We start from the raw sequence: 8830 nt of genomic DNA on the forward strand, positions 1-8830 counted from the left end.
CTTAGCAAAATTATAATTGTCTAAAAAAAAAATATAACTGTTAACTTTTTTAATTGTTCCTGCATTTAGTCACAATAGAAGCAAACAGTGATTACAGGAGAATAATTGTAATATTTAATTTATTTAATTTTTTTTTTTTTTTTTTTTTTTAAAAAGCAAGAAAATAATAATTTCAACTGGAGCCTCGAAGCTCCCAGTTTGTAAAATATTAATTGGCATTTTATGACATTTTCTGTAAACAAATTCTATTTTTATTTTTTAATAGTGGATAATGTAGTTACATATTTGTTTCCATGAACCCATTAATTACTTTATCAATCAGTCATTGTTTGAAGTTGTTAGATTTTACTATAACTGCTTTTTTTGTTTGTTTGTTTTTTTGTTGTTGTTGTTGTTTTTTTTTTTTTGATTTTTTTCATAGTGGCACAAACTGGAGAGAGAGTGCTGTTCTGGGCACAATGTTTGTCTTGGAAAAGTTTAACATATCAATAAACATTGGAAAATTTGTAATGTGTGTGTGTGTGGTTTTTATATATTCCTGTTCTTCAACTAGCAAAGCTAACAATGGCAAGTTTGTAGGGTCCATTTTCAGGAAACATAAAAGTGATAAATTGTATACCTTTAATACACTATAAATACACTGTAAATGTTATGAAAGCAAAATTGAATAGTATGCTGCATGTTTGACATGTTTGAAGAATTATCAGTTGTTTTTTTTTTTTTTTTTTTTTTTTTGTGAGCAAATGATTCATTACTTATTTTTCACACAGTATATGCACACTTTTGAATTTAAATACTGTACAATAATTATTACTGTAAACAATGTATACCACGGGAGCCATTACACCCTTGTTTGGAGGAAAAACAATAACAACAACAACACTGTAATCAACAAATATATTACTGCATCATGTTAACCACATAATGCAATCTGTTGCTGCAGTTTTTATATGAAGTGGGGACAGATAAATCTTTAACCGATTATCTGTCCATTCACCACAAGAATCCGGAAGATCCTGTCATAAATGACCATATATGGACAAGTAAACTCTGCTCAAGTGGGTTTCCATTGGCTTTGAAGTTTCCTGGCGCTTGCAGACACCCCTGTAATTGGACTATCTTTTAACCCAAATTAAAAAACGCTTAATGTTGCAAAGTACGTTTTGCTGGTATTATTACATAATTAGTACATTCAGTTAACAGTTCAGTGTTGCTATTTCGTGAGAAATTAGCACTTTACCGAGATCATAACCCTAACCCCGAGCATAACCTAATTAAACTACAAATAACAGCGCCATGTTTTTCGCATCCTATCGATGAAATAGCAGAGGCTTATGGGTAATGTAGTTTAAAATGTTAAATAATAAAATGGGGAAAATACAATATTTTTTTTGAACAAAGGTATATATAAACATGTTCGTTGTGCAAACATCTATGACATATTTAAGAGGCAGGCTGAAATGAAGTATTTTACTAAGAGCACTTTCTAAAACACCTTTATACCACCTTTCCATATATGTTTGAAAACTCTGTCTAACATTATTTAATTAACGTAGAATAAGTAGTTGTCTTTCCAAATTTCTCTTTAAAGATATAATCAGACTTTGATTTATAGCCATTTGAAATGTTAATTTTCTTTGCTCTTCTAGGGGACTCTACTGGGCCCCTGAGGGTGGAAGAGCAGTAAAACATACACAGATCTAATCTCATCATGGACAACAAACTGTGCTGATTAGATGGTCTTTTCAACAACTTCCCAATATGTAAGTTGCAAGTCATAGTTATCTTAGAATAAGAACAGACCCAAAAAATCTACACCAGTGCCTATTTATAATGGGCTCCATTTATTTAAACAGATTAGGAGTAAAAATACAGTGTTGACAGTAAACAAAGACACCAGTTTAAACAACCAATACATACTGTGACACTTCATTGCACACAATGTCAATGTGTCATTCAGTAAGACAAGGTACAGACAGTGTGGTTTATGGTGCATATAATTAATGCAATGCAAAAAAATTATAATATAAAATACCTAATTTGTATCTCTGTGTTGAAAATTTCTCATCTCTGTCCTTTTCAGGTGCTAAACATCAGTAATGTGCATGCTCATCTTGCCTATAATACAGTACAGGATTCATGTTGATCTTTCCCTGCTGCATTACCCTTAGTTGTGCAAGACTTGTCTGTAGCAATATAGTTCTTGCAGCCTTCCATGTAACGCATTAATACCAACAAATGTTCATGTCTTTATTAAAACAATAACAGTAATTATACAGTGGGTACATCTTTTTCATTTTTTTTTTTTTTTTTTTTTTTCTCATTAATGTACACACAGCACCCCATATTGACAGAAAAACACAGAATTGTTGACATTATTGCAGATTTATTAAAAAAGAAAAACTTAAATATCACATGGTCCTAAGTATTCAGACCCTTTGCTGTGACACTCATATATTTAACTCAGGTGCTGTTCATTTCTTCTGATCATCCTTGAGATGGTTCTACACCTTCATTTGAGTCCAGCTGTGTTTGATTATACTGACTGGACTTGATTAGGAAAGCCACACACCTGTCTATATAAGACCTTACAGCTCACAGTGCATGTCAGAGCAAATGAGAATCATGAGGTCAAAGGAACTGCCTGAAGAGCTCAGAGACAGAATTGTGGCAAGACATAGATCTGGCCAAGGTTACAAGGTTATAACACTTTCTGCTGCACTCAAGGTTCCTAAGAGCACAGTGACCTCCATAATCCTTAAATGGAAGATGTTTGGGATGACCAGAACCCTTCCTAGAGCTGGCCGTCCGGCCAAACTGAGCTATCGGGGGAGAAGAGCCTTGGTGAGAGAGGTAAAGAAGAACCCAAAGATCACTGTGGCTGAGCTCCAGAGATGCAGTCGGGAGATGGGAGAACGTTGTAGAAAGTCAACCATCACTGCAGCCCTCCACCAGTTGAGGCTTTATGGCAGAGTGGCCCGACGGAAGCCTCTCCTCAGTGCAAGACACATGAAAGCCCACATGGAGTTTGCTAAAAAACACCTGAAGGACTCCAAGGTGGTGAGAAATAAGATTCTCTGGTCTGATGAGACCAAGATAGAACTTTTTGGCCTTAATTCTAAGCGGTATGTGTGGAGAAAACCAGGCACTGCTCATCACCTGTCCAATACAGTCCCAACAGTGAAGCATGGTGGTGGCAGCATCATGCTGTGGGGGTGTTTTTCGCTGCAGGGACAGGACGACTGGTTGCAATCGAGGGAAAGATGAATGCGGCCAAGTACAGGGATATCCTGGACGAAAACCTTCTCCAGAGTGCTCAGGACCTCAGACTGGGCCGAAGGTTTACCTTCCAACAAGACAATGACCCTAAGCACACAGCTAAAACAACGAAGGAGTGGCTTCACAACAACTCCGTGACTGTTCTTGAATGGCCCAGCCGGAGCCCTGACTTAAACCCAATTGAGCATCTCTGGAGAGACCTAAAAATGGCTGTCCACCAACGTTTACCATCCAACCTGACAGAACTGGAGAGGATCTGCAAGGAGGAATGGCAGAGGATCCCCAAATCCAGGTGTGAAAAACTTGTTGCATCTTTCCCAAAAAGACTCATGGCTGTATTAGATCAAAAGGGTGCTTCTACTAAATACTGAGCAAAGGGTCTGAATACTTAGGACCATGTGATATTTCAGTTTTTCTTTTTAAATAAATCTGCAAAAATGTCAACAATTCTGTGTCTTTCTGTCAATATGGGGTGCTGTGTGTACATTAATGAGGAAAAAAATGAACTTAAATAATTTTAGCAAATGGCTGCAATATAACAAAGAGTGAAAAATTTAAGGGGGTCTGAATATTTTCCGTGCCCACTGTATGTATTGTTTACAAAATTAAATGGTGTATTTACCAAACACCATCCCTAATACGTACTGGAGAATACAGCATAAAGACAGTAGCATATAAAGTCAAACCATATTCAAGAGAAATAAAACGAGTTATTTAAAACCGTATTATTTTAATCAGATAAAAATCATCCAAATGTATGCATGGTAAAAATGTCCTGAGCATCATAGAATTACATTCACTTTCCTGCTCATTATCAGAGCTCTCCTGGTTTTCTTCCTCTTGCTTGCTTGTCCATGTCCCTATTATAATCTTCTTCTTCCATGACTTAATTTGCAGTTGTTATGCAGCACCCTACAGTACTACTGACGAACAAAAGACATGTGACCAATTCAAATCAAATCACTTTATTTACAACAATATTATGAACGTAAGTGTACAGGTGGTGAAAGTCTTTTGTGCAAACTGCAGCATGACAGTATGGATGACAAGTATTAAATATATATACATATATATATATATATATATATATATATATATATATATATATATATATATATATAAATGAAAACATATAATAAACACACATATATAAGGGACTCAATACAGCTAAAGAACAACATACGGTAAATATTATACTATACAGAGAGCATGAAATGAAAACAGTAATAAACACAATAATTACAGTACACATATACCATTGCAGTGCACTACAGTATGAATTAGTGCAAACAGAATAATAGTGAGTCAGAGTCCAGTCAGTGTAAATGATAGAGTGCAGTACATACGAGGTTGATGTGCTGTGTGTGGTGTTACTGGTACGAGTTCAGTTCAGTCTGATTGCCCGTGGAAAGAATTTGTCTTGCAGTCTGCTGGTGTAGGTTCTGCAATAACATCTGCCTGATGGTAACGGTAAGAGCAGTCCATGGCTTGGGTGACTGGAGTCTCTGACGGTCCTCTCACACACCACCTGGTGTAGATGTCCTGGAGGGACAAAATAAGTATTTATAATGTGGTGAATTAATAAACAATATAAAGTATTTTTTATTTATAATCGTTGCACTGGATTTACCATTGACTCCTGTTGGAGGTTGTTGGAGGTATGGGCCAAAAGAATCCCTCCATAACTATCTCGCAGTTGATCAGTTGTGAAGTTTACTTTTATGGACCGTAACATCTGAGCTGTCACAGTAGAGCCGTTCATGAATGCAGTCCTCACAGCAGATACCTGATGGGTTCAGGCTGCAGTGCTGAACTTGGTGACTGTTGAATTGATCTCTTCAAACTGGCTTCATCCTCCTTCAAACAAACCCACAAAATAATAAGTCAACAATAACTCCAGAGAAATACTGTTGGTGAATGCAGGTGTAGGTGTCAGTACTCACCATATTCGATCATTTCCTGCCCAAATTCCAAAGATAATGGCAGAGTTGATTTGCTTATTCTAGGAGCTATAAAAAGATGCACGTGTGAAAAACTTGAAGTAACTGTAACTGCTGTCTTTTGAGAGATCAATGTCAATGCTGGTACCACACACACAACTGCATTGCTTGAGTACATACATACCAATGGAAATGTGCAACCTTCCAGCTCTGTCTTTTTTTTTCTGTTTGGGCTCAAGAAGGCCATATTCATTCCTCATTCATCAGGACCGGTTTGACTTGCTAGCTGTGACTGATTTTCTTTGTGTTTTTGGTCTTCAGCTGTAAAACAAGAAAATATCTATTGACCCCATGTTTAATTATTATTTTTGTTTAAACATAAATTAAGCAGTTATAATAATAAACTTCAAGCTCACATTCCCTGGCAACTTTAACAGGCTCCTGAGTTCATCTGTACACATCAGATTCAGAGTCTGAGAAAGGCCATCATGCAAAAACTTACAACACAGCAAAAAAAAAAAAAAAAAAAAACGTGTAAGTGAAGGAGTAAAGGAATAAGAGGAAGCGAAATAGGCAAAAAAAAAAGTTTAACAGAGTGAGAGGAAAGTAGTATTAGAAAAAGCTGTATTGTCCAATAGCAAGCTACATTAATATGAACAATTTTAAATATGATTACATGCTGACAGTATTGTTGTAAGCAATTTAAAGGCCTCTTTACACCAAGGATGAGTCCACACCGCAGCAGACAACAACATACTCTAACTGCAGCATGTATACACCGTCATCGTCTGTTGGTGTGGATGCTAAAATATTTACCATTATATACATTTCTTGTTCTTAGTGTGAACAACTTTAAGTGATTTGATTTGGCCAAATTAACTGAAGATCTGATTTGTCTAAACTAACATTTCCAGACTCCTGTTTCTTAGATGTGTTTATTAAACACCAACATTGAAAGAAAGGCTGAGTCTGAGGTGTGAACAGATATCATGACTGGGGCACAAATGGGCACAAACTACATGAGAGTTGAAGCTATGGCCAATGACAGCAGTAGGAGTGAAAGTCGTAGAATTTTGTATAAGTACACTTGTCAAATATCAAATTTGTTGAATTTGTTGATACCTTTACAAGAGATGGGTAAATTGCATTCTAATACTACTTTCCTCTCACTCTGTTAAACTTGCACACAAAATGTTGCCTTTCTCTGCCTATTTCGCTTCCTCTTATTCCTTTACTCCTTCACTTACACATTTTTTTTTGCTGTGTTGTAAGTTTTTGCATGATGGCCTTTCTCAGACTCTGAATCTGATGTGTACAGATGAACTCAGGAGCCTGTTAAAGTTGCCAGGGAATGTGAGCTTGAAGTTTATTATTATAACTGCTTAATTTATGTTTAAACAAAAATAATAATTAAACATGGGGTCAATAGATATTTTCTTGTTTTACAGCTGAAGACCAAAAACACAAAGAAAATCAGTCACAGCTAGCAAGTCAAACCGGTCCTGATGAATGAGGAATGAATATGGCCTTCTTGAGCCCAAACAGAAAAAGACAGAGAGCTGGAAGGTTGCACATTTCCATTGGTATGTATGTACTCAAGCAATGCAGTTGTGTGTGTGGTACCAGCATTGACATTGATCTCTCAAAAGACAGCAGTTACAGTTACTTCAAGTTTTTCACACGTGCATCTTTTTATAGCTCCTAGAATAAGCAAATCAACTCTGCCATTATCTTTGGAATTTGGGCAGGAAATGATCGAATATGGTGAGTACTGACACCTACACCTGCATTCACCAACAGTATTTCTCTGGAGTTATTGTTGACTTATTATTTTGTGGGTTTGTTTGAAGGAGGATGAAGCCAGTTTGAAGAGATCAATTCAACAGTCACCAAGTTCAGCACTGCAGCCTGAACCCATCAGGTATCTGCTGTGAGGACTGCATTCATGAACGGCTCTACTGTGACAGCTCAGATGTTACGGTCCATAAAAGTAAACTTCACAACTGATCAACTGCGAGATAGTTATGGAGGGATTCTTTTGGCCCATACCTCCAACAACCTCCAACAGGAGTCAATGGTAAATCCAGTGCAACGATTATAAATAAAAAATACTTTATATTGTTTATTAATTCACCACATTATAAATACTTATTTTGTCCCTCCAGGACATCTACACCAGGTGGTGTGTGAGGAGGACCGTCAGAGACTCCAGTCACCCAAGCCATGGACTGCTCTTACCGTTACCATCAGGCAGATGTTATTGCAGAACCTACACCAGCAGACTGCAAGACAAATTCTTTCCACGGGCAATCAGACTGAACTGAACTCGTACCAGTAACACCACACACAGCACATCAACCTCGTATGTACTGCACTCTATCATTTACACTGACTGGACTCTGACTCACTATTATTCTGTATCCTGACATTCTGTTTGCACTAATTCATACTGTAGTGCACTGCAATGGTATATGTGTACTGTAATTATTGTGTTTATTACTGTTTTCATTTCATGCTCTCTGTATAGTATAATATTTACCGTATGTTGTTCTTTAGCTGTATTGAGTCCCTTATATATGTGTGTTGCTGTATATATATATATATATATATATATATATATATAATATTTAATATATATATATATATATATATATATATATATATATATATATATATATATATATATGTATATATATTTAATACTTGTCATCCATACTGTCATGCTGCAGTTTGCACAAAAGACTTTCACCACCTGTACACTTACGTTCATAATATTGTTGTAAATAAAGTGATTTGATTTGAATTGGTCACATGTCTTTTGTTCGTCAGTAGTACTGTAGGGTGCTGCATAACAACTGCAAATTAAGTCATGGAAGAAGAAGATTATAATAGGGACATGGACAAGCAAGCAAGAGGAAGAAAACCAGGAGAGCTCTGATAATGAGCAGGAAAGTGAATGTAATTCTATGATGCTCAGGACATTTTTACCATGCATACATTTGGATGATTTTTATCTGATTAAAATAATACGGTTTTAAATAACTCGTTTTATTTCTCTTGAATATGGTTTGACTTTATATGCTACTGTCTTTATGCTGTATTCTCCAGTACGTATTAGGGATGGTGTTTGGTAAATACACCATTTAATTTTGTAAACAATACATACAGTGGGCACGGAAAATATTCAGACCCCCTTAAATTTTTCACTCTTTGTTATATTGCAGCCATTTGCTAAAATTATTTAAGTTCATTTTTTCCTCATTAATGTACACACAGCACCCCATATTGACAGAAAGACACAGAATTGTTGACATTTTTGCAGATTTATTTAAAAAGAAAAACTGAAATATCACATGGTCCTAAGTATTCAGACCCTTTGCTCAGTATTTAGTAGAAGCACCCTTTTGATCTAATACAGCCATGAGTCTTTTTGGGAAAGATGCAACAAGTTTTTCACACCTGGATTTGGGGATCCTCTGCCATTCCTCCTTGCAGATCCTCTCCAGTTCTGTCAGGTTGGATGGTAAACGTTGGTGGACAGCCATTTTTAGGTCTCTCCAGAGATGCTCAATTGGGTTCAAGTCAGGGCTCTGGCTGGGCCATTCAAGAAC

General features: G+C 36.3%; 3 long non-coding RNA genes across 5 annotated transcripts; 1 reads left to right on the top strand and 2 right to left on the bottom strand.

Moving 5' to 3' along the window:
• Positions 1–4793: 4793 nt before the first annotated feature.
• Positions 4794–5439, bottom strand: LOC127159450 (uncharacterized). Its single transcript, XR_007826448.1, has 4 exons — positions 5404–5439; positions 5223–5288; positions 4910–5136; positions 4794–4821 (listed from the first exon to the last, which is right to left on the bottom strand). It is a non-coding gene; the product is annotated as an uncharacterized LOC127159450 (long non-coding RNA).
• Positions 5440–5478: 39 nt separating this feature from the next.
• LOC127159452 (uncharacterized) lies at positions 5479–5733 on the bottom strand. Its single transcript, XR_007826449.1, has 2 exons — positions 5636–5733; positions 5479–5559 (listed from the first exon to the last, which is right to left on the bottom strand). It is a non-coding gene; the product is annotated as an uncharacterized LOC127159452 (long non-coding RNA).
• Positions 5734–6373: 640 nt separating this feature from the next.
• Positions 6374–7800, top strand: LOC127159453 (uncharacterized). 3 transcript variants are annotated; one of them, XR_007826451.1, is made up of 5 exons: positions 6374–6572; positions 6649–6802; positions 6918–6983; positions 7070–7296; positions 7385–7800. It is a non-coding gene; the product is annotated as an uncharacterized LOC127159453 (long non-coding RNA). The 3 variants fall into 3 exon arrangements; XR_007826452.1 differs by having other exon boundaries at positions 6668–6802; XR_007826450.1 differs by having other exon boundaries at positions 6374–6802.
• The last annotated feature ends 1030 nt before the right edge of the window (positions 7801–8830 follow it).

The sequence above is a fragment of the Labeo rohita genome, unplaced genomic scaffold, assembly GCF_022985175.1.
Source record: "Labeo rohita strain BAU-BD-2019 unplaced genomic scaffold, IGBB_LRoh.1.0 scaffold_2175, whole genome shotgun sequence".
Classification (NCBI taxonomy): domain Eukaryota; kingdom Metazoa; phylum Chordata; class Actinopteri; order Cypriniformes; family Cyprinidae; genus Labeo; species Labeo rohita.